Source organism: Camelus dromedarius, unplaced genomic scaffold (genome assembly GCF_036321535.1).
Source record: "Camelus dromedarius isolate mCamDro1 unplaced genomic scaffold, mCamDro1.pat HAP1_SCAFFOLD_43, whole genome shotgun sequence".
In the NCBI taxonomy this organism is placed as follows: domain Eukaryota; kingdom Metazoa; phylum Chordata; class Mammalia; order Artiodactyla; family Camelidae; genus Camelus; species Camelus dromedarius.
This window is the reverse complement of record NW_026989754.1, coordinates 610,817-628,909: the sequence shown is the minus strand read 5'-3', so window position 1 is coordinate 628,909 and position 18,093 is coordinate 610,817. Positions and strand designations below refer to the sequence as shown.

The window sequence follows — 18,093 nt, the reverse complement described above, 5'->3', positions numbered from 1 at the left end:
CCCAATCATTAATCAAGTATATCAGTCTATATATACATATATTTTAAACTGTGGCAAATAAAATGGACTTGTTTGAACTTTAATGTTGGGGGACAGTAGGTGATCTCTTTGGCCCTTTTTTTTAACTTTACTAGTGTAGTATCAAAACCTTGTATCTATTCCAAAAATGTCCATTTTATTTATCTCATTCAAAATAACCATATAAAAATATTTATCCATTTGGGATAAGCCCTTATCTTTTTTTTTTCCGAAATTTTTACAATCCTTTTTCCAGTTATTCAATTTAATTACCAATAATTATTCTAAGTTTTTATTAACATCTCTAGAACCATTTATTGGAAAGGAAAAACACAAATGTAGCTTTTCAAAACAGTTTTTTTTTTTAACTAAGTTCTTAGGTTAACAATTAGATATATTTTTCTATCTTTAAACTTGATTTTAATAGGTACCAATTAAACAGCTGTTTATAATGAGATCTCTTTCAACTTTCACAAATTTAAAAGTTTTTCCAAATTAAAGGATCCATCATATGGCCATCAATTTATATATATATATATATAGTGATTTTAAATGAATAAGATGAAGAGGCTTTTCCACATGAGAGTGGGGGTGTTGCCTAAATAAAATTCAAAGCTTTACTCTCCAAAAGCTAAAGGCCTTTGTGGTCCAGGCTGATGCAACAAAGTTTAAAATGGCAAAATATCTGAAAATTGGTACAAACAAAGAATTGCTTAGAATCCAATTTATTTACGTGGCCACCATATGTACGCAATACTTGTACCTTTTGTATGGCAGAGTCCAAGGTTTCCTTTAAAAAGAAAGTAAACATACATATACATACATAAACACACTTAAAAGACCCAGAGAAAGATAAAACGTTTACATTTCAAGGACACAGGAAGAGAAATCCAAGTTCCCCCTAAAGTGGATTTTGTTTTTATAAGTTCAGAATTCCAAAAAATGTTTCTATCAGGCCTGATTATTTACTTTCAGATTGAGATTTTCTTTTATAATTCCCAATTAATGTTGTAAGTTTTGTATGTACATAAACCTGGCTGGGGTATTAATTGGAGGCTGGCAATCTGTCATTTCTTTTTCTTTTCTTTTCTTTTTTTTATTTTTTTTGAAAGTTCTATTCCCCATTGTAAGGTCGGGTTCTCAGAATAAATTTGCTATTAAGATTTCCCGCAGGGACAACTCTATGGCATGAAGTCTTTGTCTCTACCACTCCTGCAAGATTCTCTGTCACCCGAGAAAGCTGTTACCAGCCAGGAGGATGGTCCCATTTTTGGAGTTGAAAGGTTCCTCATAAGAGTTTTACTTTTATCCTGAAAAATTCAATGGATGTAACCAAATTGAGGAAAACATTAGACCAGCCTCTTACCTAAGCACTCAGTCCTGAACCCAGTGTTTTCAACTTGGACCCACTCAGGACGTCTCCACTGGGTGAGTATTTTCCTAATAGGTTTCCACCAGCCCACTTCTGACGTCTCTTCAATGTGGGTATTTCCCGTTACCTTTCAACGAGGTCCCACCCAGTATGTCTCCACTGGGTGGGTAATTCCCCCCAGTCTCCTTCAACTGGAGGGCCAGGTACCTGGAAACACCGCCAAATAAAACTCAGGATTATCAACCAATATATGAGATCCGAGAACCAGGAGAGACTCACCCAAATTCATCTGGACTCCCCGAGGAGGCGGATGGTCACAAAGGGCCACTGCTGGTACAAAGGCCCCAGTTACTCGGAGAGTTCAGGTGGAGAAAGTCTGCTCTGGGTCCCTTCATGGTGTCCAAAACAGTTGACTGAAATACATGTGCCACCTAAAATTTAAGAGTTATGTTTTATTTGCGGGAGGACTCGAGCCGGGATGACAGCCTCTCAGATCTCTCTGAGGGACTGCTCCCAAGAGGTTTGGGATGAGCTAGGATATATAGGAGCTTTACAACAAAGACAAGCTTGTTGGAACAATAAAAGATTGCTTGTTATCTAAAGAAAGCCAGGTATCTCAAGTTCAATAATTTAGTGCTTTTCTATATATGGGAGGAAGAAAACATTTTGGACTCACTGAATTCATTCTTTAGACAAGCACCTAGCTATCTAGGGCCAGTATCCTGTCCTTTCTTATACTGAGTCCCCTCAGAGGGCACCATTTTGAGTGGCTGCAGAGGCTGGGCTGCAGGCCTGTCCTCGCTGGGTGGTGGCGGCAGCCGCTGTTGACTTGGTTTCAGCATTCTTTGTTTACTGACATGGTTGCAGTATTTTCATTCAAATTGTAGTATTTTCGTTCATGGACTGATTATGGATAATCTGCAACCTTGGAAAGCAGCCGAGATGGAATTACTGCAGGTACCTTCTACTTTAATAAGCCGTGTGCAAACATAAACATGGAGGAAGCATACATTTGGATTTGGTGGTGTAGTGAAGGGTTTCTGCACATTACAGGAGAACACAATGCAGAATTCCTTAAGTCCACCATTCTTTTCTGTAGTGGTTTCTGAGAACAGTTTATGGTAATTAACCAACATTGACAAACGGTGGCACACATTGCATTTAAGAGCTGGCCGACTGCACACTTAGGTATTGGACAGGTGGAATTCATAGGCAAGTGATCAGGTGGCTGGGAGAGAGTTGGAGACAAGGCCTGGGCCCAGAATCCGGTTTAAATCGCCATTTCTTCACCATAGGGCCTTGGACTAGAATGTAAGCTCTCTTAACCTGTTGGTGAATCTGTGAAATGGGCATGATATTATTCTTTTCTTCCTGGGATTGTTGTAAGTTCTGAAGAGTATTGTAGCACCCATGAAGCACTTAACACACTGGCATTTAGCAGTGTTCACTGTGTGCGGCCGCCCCGCTTCGCGTGTGTCAGATCCGTAAAGGCAGCATTTGTCTGTTGAGGACGCACTGGTAGCCCCTTGGCTAGGTTATGAATTTGGTGATTTCCTTTAATCCTTGTAACTCTGTGTGCCATGGGCATTTATTTTCATGGACAGATGAGGAATCTCAGGGTAAAGAAGACTGTAATTTGCCCAAAGTCAGATCATAATTCTGGGTGCAGTGGCCTCGGTTCAGCATGTGCCCCAGGGCCTTCTGCCCTCTCCGTTCAGCACCAGAGCCAGATGTGGGGTCAGCTGTTTCCCAGCCCAGAATATCTGGCAGGCCGCAAGACACACTGGCCCTGCGCTGCTTGAGCAAAAACTCCGGGGGGAGGCTGTTATAAAAGGGATAAACATAAAAACAGATGACAGCAAACTGTGATCAGCTCTGAGAAGGAAAGGAACACACCTCGCAGTGCAGAGCTGCGAGCTTTCCCATCAGTGCTGCTCTGGGGGCGTTCATATCGGCTAAACAAACTCTGCTGCTGCACCAAGGCAGGAAGGCAGGGAGCGTGTGGCCAGGTAGACAGGGCCTTGTTATCATACTCATTCCCCATTAAGCTGCAGCTGTCACGGGCAATTACCTAGTAAACAGTTGTCGGCAATAATCATCACGCACTTTTCTTGGTAGTTTTATTGGCCCCACCTTTGAGATGAGGTCATTGAAGCTGGGGAGTTTGCTGCATGCCCGTGATCACCTTGGAAATACCCCCACTGGTATATCAACCTAGACTGGTGTGGCTGTCATGTCCCAGCCCTGTGAATGGCATCGTGTTGCTTCTCCCAAGTGGCCCAAATGACTGACATTGATATTCTTAATTCGTAGGAAATGGTATGTGACAATAGGTGAAAAAGGTAGTAAGAAATTGTTTGGAAAACTAGAACAAAATCCAATTCTTCCCCAGCTGGGGAAGCGCACCCAGTGTCACCCACCCTACTCACTGCCTGTCACCTCCTCCTTGCTGACTCCACGTTCAGAAGCCACTCTGAGCCTTTGAAGAACATTTTGCCTCATGACACTGTTGAATAGGACCTGCTAACCCTCTGTCCCTGGTTAACCCTCTCTTCAAAGCCATTTAAATTTTTTGCAGGCTCCTCCGCTCAGATGTAAGAAAAGACTCTTTAAACTTCTTGATGCAGCTCCTTAATGAAGATCTTGTGAAGGAAACCTAGTCAAAACCTGGGAGGTATGCACACAGTGACTGCAAACTCAGCACTTTGTGATGTTCAGTATCAGATTTGTGGGTGACTCAGGAAAGGCTTTTTTAAGGTAACAAGGGGAAAGTGAATGGGCGCAGGATGTGTGAGACTGAAACATCTCGGTCCCAGCCAGCAAGGCACCTGCGTTCAGGATGGTGGGTGGGGAGTGCAGAGTTGTCACAAAGAAAGAAGTGGTGGGATGGGAGGGAGGACAGTTAGGTACTTTACTGGGGAGGGAAACAGTGGGTTGAACATTTCCTGGTTGAACAAGAGGACTGTGACATGATGTGCTTGTATTTTGGAGAGAAGGGTTTTGTGGGGACAGGCCTAGGGAGAACGCTCTCTGGCTGGGGAGTCAGCACAACAGGGAAACACAGAGAACTGGGCAGACCCCAGGGCCCTTGCTGGGGAAGAGGCTGCCCGCCAATTCGAGCCCTGGGGGCTGCTTCTGTCCCTTAGCTGGGGCCTCAGAGCTCCGTTCACAACCCAGTCCTGTTGATACAAGAAAAAAAAACGTGACGCATGAGAAGGGCTGTGTCTCAGGCTTTGGATGAGCCCCTGGGATGTGCCCCACCAGATTTTGTTCCTTGGCTTCATGCAGTAAAGAATTCAAGAGCAAGCCAGTGTTGAGTAAAGGTATATTTATTCAGAGAGATACATTGAAAGGCAAGAGAAACTTCACGAGTTGTGGGGGTTTGATGCTCAGATTAAAAGTAGGTACACACTCCACATAGTGTGGGCCTTCTCTGAAGAGGGAGAGAGAGTGGTGACCCCGAGGTGGTGTTGTGTTGCTCTTTTTTCTTGGGCTTGGTGGTTTCATATGCTAATAAGTAGAAGGATCAGCCTTAGGGCAAGGGGCTTGTATTCCCAGAGAGTTGACCATTTCCCACCCTTTGACATTTTGTGGCTAGCCTTGGGACTGCCATGGTGCCTGGGGCATGTTGTTCACCATGTTACTATTACAGTGGGTGCATAATGAAGCTCAAGATCTGCTAGAAGTTAAATCTCTTCATCCTGTGCCTCAAGGCCTATTGGGGGTTGAATCCTTCACCATTATGATGTTAATTGTTGTGGCCTTCCTTGAATGAATGTGCTCTGCCCCCTTCCATCCTATCTCACTGTGATGACACAGAGAGAACAAAGGCCGGGCCCTGCCTGTGCTCCTGCATTTAACAGAGGGAGGTGAGGTGTGGGCTTATGATGACTCTGAGTGGTGAGAAGGATGTTTCAGATTTTCCCACGTGAGACATGGGGACCTGCCAGCAGCCACTGCAGAACTATCTCACGGGCATCGTCGCTTGTGTTGTTATGGAAACAACAGGCCAGCCAAGAAACAAGCACCACACAGAGGGTTGGAGTACTGAGATTTATTACCCCGGCGGGCTCAGAGGGGCTTCTGTTCCGAAGCTCTGAGCACCTCCAAGACCTGCACGTGAGGTTTTATAGGTTTAATTACAAGTATGGGGCTATCAGCCAATAAGGCTCCAACAACAAAAAGCAAGGAATCAGTACACTGAAGCTTATCAATTTGGAACAGATCACATTACTGACAATTGTTGACATCGGATTTACGAGTTAGCCCAGCAAAACTTAGATCAGTAAACGGACACTTATCACACTTAGATTTGTGACTTAGCTTGTTAGCCCAGCTGGGCTTTTCCTTCACAGTGTCACTCATCTTTTCTGTTTTTCTTTTTTTTTTTTTAAGTATTTAATCCAAATTTAATATCAGGATTCTTTGGGAAAGAAATTTCTCTTTTTCTTTTCTTTGGGGCTCTTTGTGGGGGTAGGTAATTAGGTGTATTTATCTGTTAGTGGAGGCCCTGGTGTTCGAACCCAGGACCCTGTGCACGCTAAGCACACGCTGTACCGCCCTCCCCATCATCTTTTTCTTTTTGCTTTATCTGTCAAGAATCTTACACCTGAATTTCTAGTCGGCCTTTAACACTTGCCCTGACTTCATGGAATCCATTTTTATGACTTTACCTCCCACTGGTTTCATTTAAGTATTGAATCTCCATTTTCTCTTCACTCTCAGTTTTGCCTTTTTGTTGTTATGGTTGTTAAGCTGTGTTTAAAAAAATTGTTTAATTTCTCTTTTAGCAGGAGGCTAAAAGTAAATAAATATGTAAACAAACAGCACACTTAAATGCTTTTATACATTCTAAGCTGTTTAGTAGTTACTTAAAAACTGAATTGAATATTAAAGTGATAACATTTTTAAATTATTTTTTAATTTTTTACAAAGATATAGCTGATTTAAAATATGATATATTTCAGGTGTACAATAGATGCTCCATTTATAGTTACTGTAAAACATTGGCTGTATTCCCTGCGTTGTAAGATACATCCCTGTAGCATGTTTACATTATATGTTGCAGTTTGTATAAGAAAGTTGGGTAATGCAGAGTCTGGAATGTGGCTGTGTCTGACCCAGGTTCACGCTCACCCTGCCTGTCAGAGCTCAGGCCCTCACTCCTGTATGCAGGAGAGCGAGTGGAGGTAGCTCTCATCAGCGCTGGTACCAACGTCTGAGTGGCAGTGAAAGCAGTGACTGTGTGTGGACGTGCAAAGTGTTGTTTCAAGAGCTTTACATGCATTTTTGCATTTAATAATTAAAGCCCTCCTGTGAGGAAGCGTTTTATGATTTTAATGAATAAAACTTTTTTTTGATATTGATAGACTTCAAACCTCCGGAAAATTTACAGAAATAGTACAATAAACACTCAGATACAGTTCACCTTAAAGGGCACTATTTGGCCTTTTGTGTCTGGCTTATTTTAGCATAAAGTTTGAAGGTTAATCCATGTTGTAGCCTGAATCAGTACTTTATTCTTTTAGTTTGATAATATCCTTTTTCTTTTTTTTCGTTTTTGGTCTATTTAAAAACATTTTCATTGAAGTCTAGTCAGTTTATAATGTGTCAGTTTCTTTTGCACAGCACAACACTTCAGTTAAAGAAGAACATACCTGTATTCATTTTCATATTCTTTTTAAACATAAGTTACTATAAGATAATAAATATATTCTCCTGTGCTATACAGTATAAACTTGCTGTTTATTCTATACATACTCTGTATCTGCAAATCTTGAACTCCCAATATATTCCTTCACACACCCTCTCCTCTCTGGTAACCATAGTTTGGTTTCTATGTCTCTGTGTCTGTTTCTGTTCTGTAGATAAGTTTATCTTTTTGTTTCTTTGCTTTATTTTTTGTTTTTTGTTTTTTTGTTTGTTTGTTTGTTTTAGATTCCACATGTGAGCGATCTCATATGGTATTTTTCTTTCTCTTTCGGGCTTACTTCACTTAGAATGACATTCTCCAGGTCCATTCATGTTGCTGCAAATGGCATTATTTTATTTTTTTTTTATGGGTGAATAGTAATCTATTGTACAAATACACTACAAACTCTTTATCCAGTCATCTGTCAGTGGACATTTAGGTTGTTTCCATGTCTTGCTATTGTAAATAGTGCTGCTCTGAATGTTGGGGTGTAGGTGTCTTTTTGAATTACGGATCCTTCTGGATATACGCCCAGGAGTGGGATTGCTGGGTCATATGAGAGGTCAATTTTTAGTCTTTTGAGGAACCTCTATACTGTTTTCCACAATGGCTCCACCAAACTTCATTCCCACCACAGTGTAGGAGGGTTCCCAATTCCCCGCAGCCTCTCCAGCATTTACTGTCTGTGAACTTCTGAATGATGGCTATTCTGACTGGTGAGAGTTGATACTTGATTGCAGTTTTGATTTGCATTTCTCTGATAATGATATTGAGCATTTTTTCATGTGCCTATTGGTCAATTGTATGTCTTCATTGGAGAAATGTTTCTTTAGGACTTCTGACCATTTTTGGATTGAATTGTTTGTTTTTCTTTCTTATGAAGTGTAAAAGCTGTTTACATATTCTGGGAATTAAGCCCTTGTCAGTCTCATTTATTGCAACTATTTTCTCCCATTCCATAGATTGTCTTTTTGTTTTGCTTATTGTTTCCTTTTCTTTGCTAAAGCTTGCAAGTTTAATTAAATCCCACTTGTATATTTTTGCTTGTATTTCTATTGCTTGAGTAGACTGCTCTAGGAAAACATTGTTGAGATGGATGTCAGATGTTTTGCCTATGTTTTCTTCTAAGAGGTTTATAGTGTCTTGACTACATGTTTAAGTCTTTAAGCCATTTTGAATTCATTTTTGTGTATGCTGTGAGGGAGTAGTCTAACTTCATTCATTTACATGCAGCTGTCCAGTTTTCCCTACATCATTTGCTGAAGAGGCTGTCTTTACTCCATTGTATGTTCTCACCTCCTTTGTCAAAGATTCAATGACCAAAAGTTTGTGGGCCTATTCTTGGTAATTTTGTTTATCCATTCATTGATGGATGGATATTGTTTGTAACCTTTGGCTACTCTGAATGAGACTGCCATGAATATTGATGTGCAAGTTTTTGTGAGAATATGTTTTCATTCTGTTGGCTGTAGAGTTGGCCCTCCATATCTGTAGTTTCCACTTCAAGGATCCAGATGGCTGGTTGTAAAGGGACTTGAACATCCTTGGATTATGGTATCCAGGGTGGGGGGTTCCTGAAACGAACCCCCCGAGGATACTGAGGGATGACTCTATATGTAGGAGTGGAATTGCTGAGCCATATATTTCTAACCTTTTGAGGAAACACCAGGCTTTTCCAAAGAAGCTGCACCATTGCTCCTTTCCAACCGCTGCATATTGAGGGTTCCCATTTCTCTGCCTCCTGACCGACACTTGTTATTGTCCATGTTTTGATTATAACCATCCTAGTGAGTGTAAAATCAGATATCATTTTGATTTTGATTTCGCAAGTGATGCTGAGCATCTTTTCATATGCTTATTGGCCAATTGTTTATCTATTTAAATACTTGGCATATTTAAAAATTGGGTCGATTTTCTTTGTATTGGTCAGTTGTAAGCATTTGTTTTATATCCTGGATACTAGTCTCTTATTAGATATATGCTTTGCAAAATTTTTCTCCTATTCAGCAGATTGTCGTTTCACTTTACTTTTTTTAAACATTAAAACAATTTCTTTCTAGGGGAGGTAATTAGATTTATTCATTTTATTTTTCTTGCTAAGCACGCACTCTATCACTTGAGCTACCCCCTTCCCCTTTCATTTCACTTTCTTGATGATGTCCTTTGTAACAAATGGTTTTAATTTTGATGAAGTCCATTTTATCTTTCTTGTTTTTCACTTGTGCTCTTGGTATTGTATCTAGGAAGCCATAGCCTATCCTAGGACCACAAAGATTTAAACTATGTCTTCTTTTAGAAAATTTATACATTTAGTTTTTACGTTTCTGTCTGTGATCCATTTTGAATTAATATTTTATTTGTTATATAAAATACGGGGGGTCCAGATTCCAGATTCATTCTTTTGCCTTCAGATACCCAGGTGTCTCTGCACCATTTGTTGAATAGACTATTCTTTCAATGGAGTTTTGTTGGCACATTTCTGGAAAAATGACTGTAAATGTAAGTTTCCCCCCTGGATTTTTTATTGTTTCTCATAGATTTATGCATCCAAACTTATGCCAGTACCATAATGACTTGAGTACTATAGATTTGTAGTAACCATTGAGTGAGTCCTCCAACTTTGCTCTTCTTTTTCAAGATTGTTTTGGCTGACCTGGGTCCCTTGCACTTCCATATGAATTTTGGCATCAGTTCTTCAATTTTTGCAAAGAAGTCAGCTGGAATTTTGATAGGGATTCCATTAAATTTGTAGATCACTTTCGGGAGTCTTAACATTTTTAATAATATTGTCTACCATTCCATGAACATGGGATGCCTTCCATATATGTAGATGTTTTAATTTTTTTTTGGTGATACTTCAAAATGTTCAATGTGCAAATCTTGTAAAATTTTCTTAAATGTATCTCTCATTTTATTTTTAATGCTGTTGTAGTTGGAAAGGCTGAGCTTCCTAAGGGTGGGACTATATATCAATTTATTTATTTCTAGGATTCCTACACAGCAAATACCCTAGATTTATATTTGCTACATAAATCTATCCACAATTCTTCCCACCCCCGTGTCATAAGAAACCAAGACCCAGGTTAAGCTACCTGAACACTTATGTGGAAGTGAGAAGTGAGACCCTTGGGTGGGGCTTTGTGCAGATTATACTGAAAGCTTATTCATTATGGCTTCATCTTAATTTCTTTTAAACAATCCTTTCAGTGTATATAGTCAGATACATTAAGAAAATGCCCTTTCGATGTGTGGAGGAGCTAAGACTATAATTTTCAAATAATTTCTAGTGAGAGTGTTGTACTTGAAACTAATTTGCATCAATTTGAAGATTTATGTTTCAGGAGCTTTGACTATATAATACCTGTCTTTATTCAATAACTACAACTAAATGCTCAAACAACATGTAAGAGTTTGAGCAAACTGCCCCCGCCCCGTAGTGCTGGTTGGCTGCAGCTGTAACTGGAGTCAAGTCTTACCTATCCCAGTACGCTTGGGTGGATCTGCTCAAAGGGGTTCGTCCAATAGTTTGTCGGTAGTCTTTTGGACAAAGCCATAAAGCATTGATTTAAGGTTGCTGGAATGGTATCTATTTTATTAATATTAAGTAAGCACATATTGAGTGCTTACTGTATGTTGGGAATTGTCCCTCAGCCTCACATGAATATTATTCCGCTTAAAACCTCTCATATTTCCTTGTTATTCACACTTTACAGATAAGGAGTCTGAGTATTAGGTTTTCTCTCTTTTGGGGGGAGCTCATTATCAATGATGGGAAGTTGTAAGGAAAAAGATACTGATTCATCCAGAGAAAACATTTTTCTGAGAGTCAGCACTGAAGAGGTTGATCATTGTTTGAGTAAGACGAGCCCCGGGTTGTACGGAGTCAGCATCCCTGTCCTGGACACGGCACGTGTAGCACTGCGTGGTGGGTGAGGCGGCGCGGCCGGGCAGGGAACGCGGATGCCGGGCCGTTGGGCTGTGCTCAGGCCCGGTGGGGCTTTCTCCTAAGGGAAGTGGAACGTCATTGTCAGAATTTAAGTAGGGGAGAGGGGTGCTCTCGTAGATCACTTTTGTCTTGTAGAATGCTTAGAAACATTTAGAAGGCTCGGCAGGAGGTGATGTGATAAGTCAGAGTAGGGTGGCTATGAGGTGTAGCAGTGTTCAATTTTCAAATGGTTTTCAGTCCCAGGTTTGTGGCTCAGTAGCCGTGTCACTTTGGATGACGCACTCAAGGAAGTGAAACAATTTATCTTATTACTTGAAGCAGTGATATACCGACTTCCCAGGACTTCTGTGGAGATCCAGTGAGATAACGTGTGCACAATGTGCAGCGTGGTCCCCAGCGCACAGTCAGTGCTGAGGGAGTGCCAGTGAGAACTTTGTAGGTGAGGTGTGGGTGGTGTGACTCATTGACTGAGGAAATTGGGCCCTGAAGGAGGGGTCCAGTCACATCTGTGAGTGATGGGACTGAGCTGGGAGAGGCAGAGGGTGGAGTTGGTGGTGCCCTTGAAACATCTAAGTGCAGTGCCACAATCACAGAGGAGGTCTAGGCCCGGGCTGTGCATTTTCCTATAATCTCAATCCCTGAGGACGCCGAGGTATTGATCATTGAACGTGAAGACATACTTACAGGACAAGTGAATAGTAGTATCATCTCTGTCATCAAAGCTCACGTCTCTTTATTCATCACTCACTTTGCTAATTGGGTACTTACAGAGCTCAATTCACCATCCTCACCTGGGCTCAGGCTCCACAGAAAAGATCTTGTGAGTCTCCCTCTTTTCCAGAAGAAAACACATTTAGCTGGTAGACTTCTCTACTTCGCCAGACTTAGAATTTTAGTTTGTTGATTTAATTCTGTTTTCTGTTGACCGTCTCCTGACAGGAGAGACATTTTACCTCATGGTCAGGTTTCAATTAGCTGTTACTGAGAACTGCTGATCTGATCCATAGTGTATTTTTTCTATTAACTTTGTAGAGTACTTATCATTTTTCTGTCTTTGCCCTTTAATTTTGTTTCCTCTTCAATGTTCTATCCTATTTGGGGCCTTATTTTATTTTTTAATTCAAAAATGTCTGTTAGCAGTTAAGAAAACAAAAGCAAATAAAAAATGCACATGATAGCTAGATTTAGAATATATCTAGTGTGTTTTCTGTCTCGGCAATGGAGGGTTCTAGAAACTCTTGAAAACCTTCATTACATAAGTTCCTTAAAATGCTGATTAAGAAATAAGACCTTCCTTCCTCATCTTTCAAGCTGCACAGCTAATTGTCAAGAAAGTGAGGGGAAATCCTCAGAAGCCAAGTCAACCAGAAAGCAGGGATTCTGGGAGATACACGAGCCTTAGAAGCCCTGGGGGCCAGTTGGCTCCTGAACTGAGTTTCAGTTGCCTTGACAGGAGGGCAGGAGGTGAGCCCCAGGCCTCTCACACTGGGAGTTGGATGGCTGTTCTTATGTAAGGCCAAGCACATCCTGAGAATCCTGCTTTATAAAAGGGTGAATTAGAAAGAAAAGTAAAAAAGCATTCCTCAAGGCAAGGAAGTAAGGAAAGTCAATTTTTTTGGAAGCGGGGAAAAATAACATATCCAATGTAAGTATTTAGTTTAAATCTGTTCTGGCATGAGACTGACAACAAACTCCTGGCAGAAAATCACAGCTCCTCCTGGAAAGAGAAGTTGTGTTTTGAATGAATCAGTGGGCAGCCATTTAGAAAAATGTCTCCAGAGTCTTCTGGATCAAGATACTGGACCCAAACACCTCCCTTCCATGGTCTCATTTAAATAACCAGAAAGGTTTTAAAGGAAAGAAGCCATAATCATAGTTCTATTTATTGACATTAATATATGCTAGGAATTCAGATGTGACTATGGAGTTGTCACCTCTTTTATGGACCTTACTTTCTATTTGACATAGTTGGGGAACTTGGTGGAGGGTGGTGTTAGACTGTTGCAATTAGCCAGGACAGGAGATTAAGAAAGCAGTGAAGGGCGGGTGACATTTTTAGCTGAGGACAGTCCTGTTCAGTTGGTTTGTAATTGCAGGCTCGTTGAGTTGTCACTGGAGGGAATTGATCTTATGGAGTTTGGACTTAACTCAGGCCTCTTCAGAATGGACAAGTGAACCTGGAGAAAGACAGTCAAATCTGTGCAGACATTAAAGTCAACGTGAACGTGCTGTATCCCTGAGCCAAAGATAGGACAAGTAGGCAGCAGTTCTTGAGGACAGAGGAGTGGTTTTTAAGGTTCTCCAAGAATGAAGCCCAGGGAACCGGGATGGCCAGTTGTCAAACTGTGACGTTGCTCTTTGGACGGTGTACCCACCGAGGTTATTGGCCGTTAATAGGTTTCCATTTCTCTTTAATGCATGACAGGTGATGAGGACGTGGGCATACACTTTTGACACCTTGTCAAAGTGACTGGGTACCTGCCTAGAAGGGCGGGCACAGCTACGGCTGCGCCATACATCTTGCCGCCCATCCCGTTCCCCGGCTCCGTGATCACGGCAGAGTGCTTCCTTGTTGAGCTGTCCGTCTCCTCTGTGACATCGTAACCCAACAAATTACCGGAGCGTATTAGCTAGGCTTTGTTCTTTTCCATCCTTCCCTTCAAATGATGATGACTGATAATGGACCCAGTTACGTTTGCAGATGATTTACACGTAGTGCTGTCAATACAAACCTTGTAATCCCCACTGTGTGATCTAGAGAAGAAAGTTACATTCTTTCCAAATTGTTTTGATGCACTTATGTGGGAAAATGATGTACGTTTGAATATGTACTTCCTCTCTGAATAACCATGGCTACAGATGAATATTTGTAGACATGGAATGAGTTTACTGTATTTGAACTGTATGGTCCCCTAAATTCTCCCCAGCTTTTTAAAGTCATCACTGGAGTGCTACCTCCACAGTGTCCCAAAACATCCACCACTGCCTGTTCTTCAGACACTGTGAGTTTCCAAGTTGGAGAAGGCTGCTGGCTGTTGAGGCATTCTCTGGCACATCTCTGGCTGGCTGATGTGAGCTTAGCACACAAGACTTGGCAGACAGTATCTAACCATGGTCACGTCCATTTCTGGAACACTCATGGAGGATTTTACACCTATGCTAGTGGCATACGTTATTTCTTTTAGTTTTCAAAACAATCATAATTAGATTTTATCACCTGTATTAATAAGGAAACTGTCAAAGCGAGTGATGTGCAGACTTTGGACTGGAACACGGGTCTTTCTGATCCCTATCTCTGTTCCCTCCCCAGCCTATCCTTCCAAATGTCCAGGAGACTCTTCCTCAGTCTTGAGTTTCCCGCTGATGTTACCACTGTCTTTGTTTCTGGAGAGGAAAACAAGTCTAAACTTACTTTCCAGTTGGAAATGGAATGGAGAGTTAACGTTGGAAGCCGGGAGAGTCTGTCCTGTGATGAAGCGGTCTCTGAGCCACTTCCATGGGGACGTCACGTCACTGTCTGGGCCCCTTGCACTGCCTGTGCACAGGTGATAAGCCAGATGTGCTGAGCAGTCCTACCGGACAGGGAAGTGCTTGGAAATGAGTTTGGGTATTTGGTTTCATTACATATGTTCCTGAGGGCCTTGGCCTGGCACTTCAAATGGGACCACTCCCTGTCCCACAGACTCGTGCTCTGGGCCGGTGCAGACCTAACGTGGCCTCAGCCTGAGGCTCAGGGCCCGTGGTGATGAGGAGCATTTTAGTCCAGGGTCTGCCGGAGGCTCTGACACTTCTGGGCCATGGGAATTTGTCCAGGATGATAATAAATCCTCCCCGAGATTCAGATTTCCTTGCCTGTGAGCTGGGGTAGTAATAGTTTCTGAAATGATTGTAATGATTCAGTAACGGGCACAGCGTGTGCTGGCAGGTAGCTGGTGTTTAAGGAGCAGAAGTCGCAGTCACTCTGTCAGCCTCTCACTGTGTGCTCTGTGCTTTGAGAGGTTGTGTGTTTGGTGAAAGTCCCGCCCAAACCCTAGGGTGTAGATGAACTGTTGTTCCTTTACTTTCCCGTCCTTTTCCTCTTTCCCTTCTCTGTGTCCCATGTTTAGGTAGCAGATTCCTCTGTTTCAGGGAATTCGGACCTTTCTAGTAAAAGGAGAGGCGGAACGCGGAAAGGTGGGGCCCAGAGTGGGTCTGGAGCATCCGCACAGCGCTGCTTCCCTGCATTTCTGCATCCGGTCCCATCAGTGCGTGAAGTCAGCCTTCCTCTTCCTTCCTGTGTCGTTCGGTCTCTGTTTTAAGGGAAAATTTTTTACGGGTCTTTTTTCCATTACATGTTTCGTTCAGATGCTTGTTGCTTTTCTCCCTGTGCTTCAGCATTCCTAGGAGAGAATTCAGCAGTGCAGCATCCTCTCCGAGCTCTATGAGTTGATCGGCTTCCACCGCAAGTCCGCCTTCTTCAAGCGGGTGGCCCCCGTGCAGCGCGCGGCCCCCGGCATCCCGGAGCCTGGCGGGAAGGTCTTCTCCCGACTCCTTCTGCAGACGCTTCCTGGCTACAGTCTGTCGCGGGATCTGCAGGACTTCAGCAAAGGTGTTGGAACTAAAACATTGCTTCAGTCCCATTAACCATGCCTGGTTTGGGCCCTGCTGTCCTGTCTCATCAGGGTGAATTCTGATTCGTTTAGAATAGGGCTCAGCAGACTTTTTCTGTCAAGAGCTTGGGAGTAAATATTTCAGGGTCTGCAAACCTCCTGATCTCTGGTGCAGCTGCTCAGCTCTGCTGTTCAGACGCCAGAGCATCCGGACATTCCACACACCCACAGAGCTTTATTAACAGCGGTGTCTGGGGCTGGATTCAGTGTATGAACTGCAGTTTGTCCCCACAGCCTCCTCACTATTGACGCCTGCACCAGAGCATGCATTTGCGACAATGGGTGAACCTGCACTGACACGTCATCATCACCCAGAGCCCAGACTTAACACTAGGATTTACACTTGGTGGTGTGCACTCTGTGGGTTTGGACATATGTGCAATGACATGTATCCACCGTCACAGCATCATACAGAGTAGTCTGTCTTAGTGACCTTAAAATGCTCTGTGCTGCACCTCATTCATTGCTCCTTCCCCTCTAGCCTCTGACAGCCACTGATCTTTTAGTCTCTGTGGTTTTCCCTTTCCCAGAACACCATACAGTTGGAATCAGACAGTTGCGGAACCTTCCCAGATTGGCTTCTTTCACTTAGTAATATGCATTTAAGGTTCCTCCATGTCTTTCCATGCCTTGATAACTCATTTCATTTTAGCACCAAATAATAGTCCATTTTCTGGCTGGACCACAGTTAATCCATTCACCTACTGAAGAACAGCTTAGTTGCTTCTGAGTTCTGGTGATTATGAATAAAGCTGCTATTAACATCTGTATGCAGTTTTGTGTGTGGACATAAGTTTCCATTTCGTCGAGTAAACACCAAGGAGCACAGTTGCCGGATCATGTGTTAGGAGTACGTTTAGTTTTGTAAAAAATTGCCAGACCGTCTTCCAAAGTATCTGGGCCATTTTACATTCCCACCAGCAATGCATGAGAATTCCTTATGCTCCACATCCTCACCAGCATTTGGTGCTGTCAGTGTTCAGAGTTTTGGCAGTTCTGACAGGTGTGCAGTGGTACCTCGCTGTTTCAGTCTGCATCCCCTTGATGACAGATGCTGTGGAGCATCTTTCCATAGACTTCTTTGGCATCTAGATTTTTTCTTTGATGAGATCTGTGTCAGGAATTTTGCTCATTTTTTAATCAGGTTGTTCATCCTTCTTGTTGAGTTTAAAGAGATGTTGGTATATTCTGGATATCAGCCCTTTATCAATGTGTCCCTGCCCTTCACCTGCAGCACCGGAGTTGTCCTTTGGGTCTCAGTGGAGTGTCAGCTCTTCAAAGAGGTTCCCTGTCTTCCCTCAGCCTAAATACTGTCCTTGTATTTTTCACTTTCATTGACTCATTTTGTTCTTTTTAAATAGCATTTCCCATAATTTGTAATTATATTAAAAAAAAGGGCAATGATTGAACACCACCTCCCCACCAGGCTGTGTGCCCTGTGAGAGCAGAGGCCCTGTCCCCACTCACCATTTCCCATGACAGCACATGGCACATGTCCATGTAAAAGTGTGTAACGTGGGGCCAAACCTGATGAGCAGCTATGATGACATGTGTTGGCTACCATTTATTGAGTAGACTTTGTTTCTGATGTAAATTATTAAATCACATGAATTAAACTTGTTTGTTTTGAAAAATAAAACAACAAAGCCCACCTCCATTTGATTGGTACTTTCTACTTAGCCTTCTGACACAGGAGGGGATGTTCACAATCATTTTCTGGAGGAAGTTGGGGAGGTAAAGTAAGAGAGTGAGATCAAATAAAGTAAAAATGATAACTATCAGTTGGCTTTATTTTCACTAAGACATAAAAGTTACTTTAAACCCTATCTCAGCTGTTGTTCTGTTGTTTTAAACATTTCTCATAGAATTAAATGGAAGCCCACTAAACCCTGAAAGGGAAATTGTGTGCTCAGGTCCTGAAAATTGTTTATGTCTATTTCTTGAAATGCACATTTTCCCTGCTGGTTAAAGAAATTCGAGGCGGGAACACAGCCGTGCGCTGTGTGTCTGCCGGCTTCACGGGCTGCTCACTGTCATTTTCATTTTCTTGTGTTGCAGTTTATGAAGGTTTTCCCATGAGATATATTGCTCAGCCTTTTCCTGAATGAAGGATTGAATTTTCCACAGGAAATCTTATGAAAGAGAATGACAAGGCACATGGGTTTCCCAAAAAGGAATACTTGATGTAATAAACTCTCACTATGGTGAACCTTTTTTAATACAAGCCAGTTGAAAATTTTATCACTAGGTCATAGGCCACAAATCTGTCTTAAGAATAAAAAGATTCAAATTTTATAGAAGAAGCAGTTTGAATCAAGTAGAAATTATGATTTGTACACTAGTTGGTGTTAGAAATTATACTCAGTCTTATCATAATTGCCTGTGGTAGGAACTGGATTATTATTTATTTATTAAA

The 18,093-nt window shown here is 42.1% G+C and overlaps 1 long non-coding RNA gene across 1 annotated transcript in view; it reads left to right on the top strand.

The window, feature by feature from the left end:
* LOC135320526 (uncharacterized) overlaps nt 1-17,334 on the top strand; it is a 32,156-nt gene extending 14,822 nt beyond the window's left edge. Inside the window, exon 2 of the long non-coding RNA XR_010379695.1 lies at nt 15,403-17,334. This is a non-coding gene — a long non-coding RNA (uncharacterized LOC135320526). The remainder of the gene's footprint in view (nt 1-15,402) is intronic.
* Nucleotides 17,335-18,093: the final 759 nt, after the last annotated feature.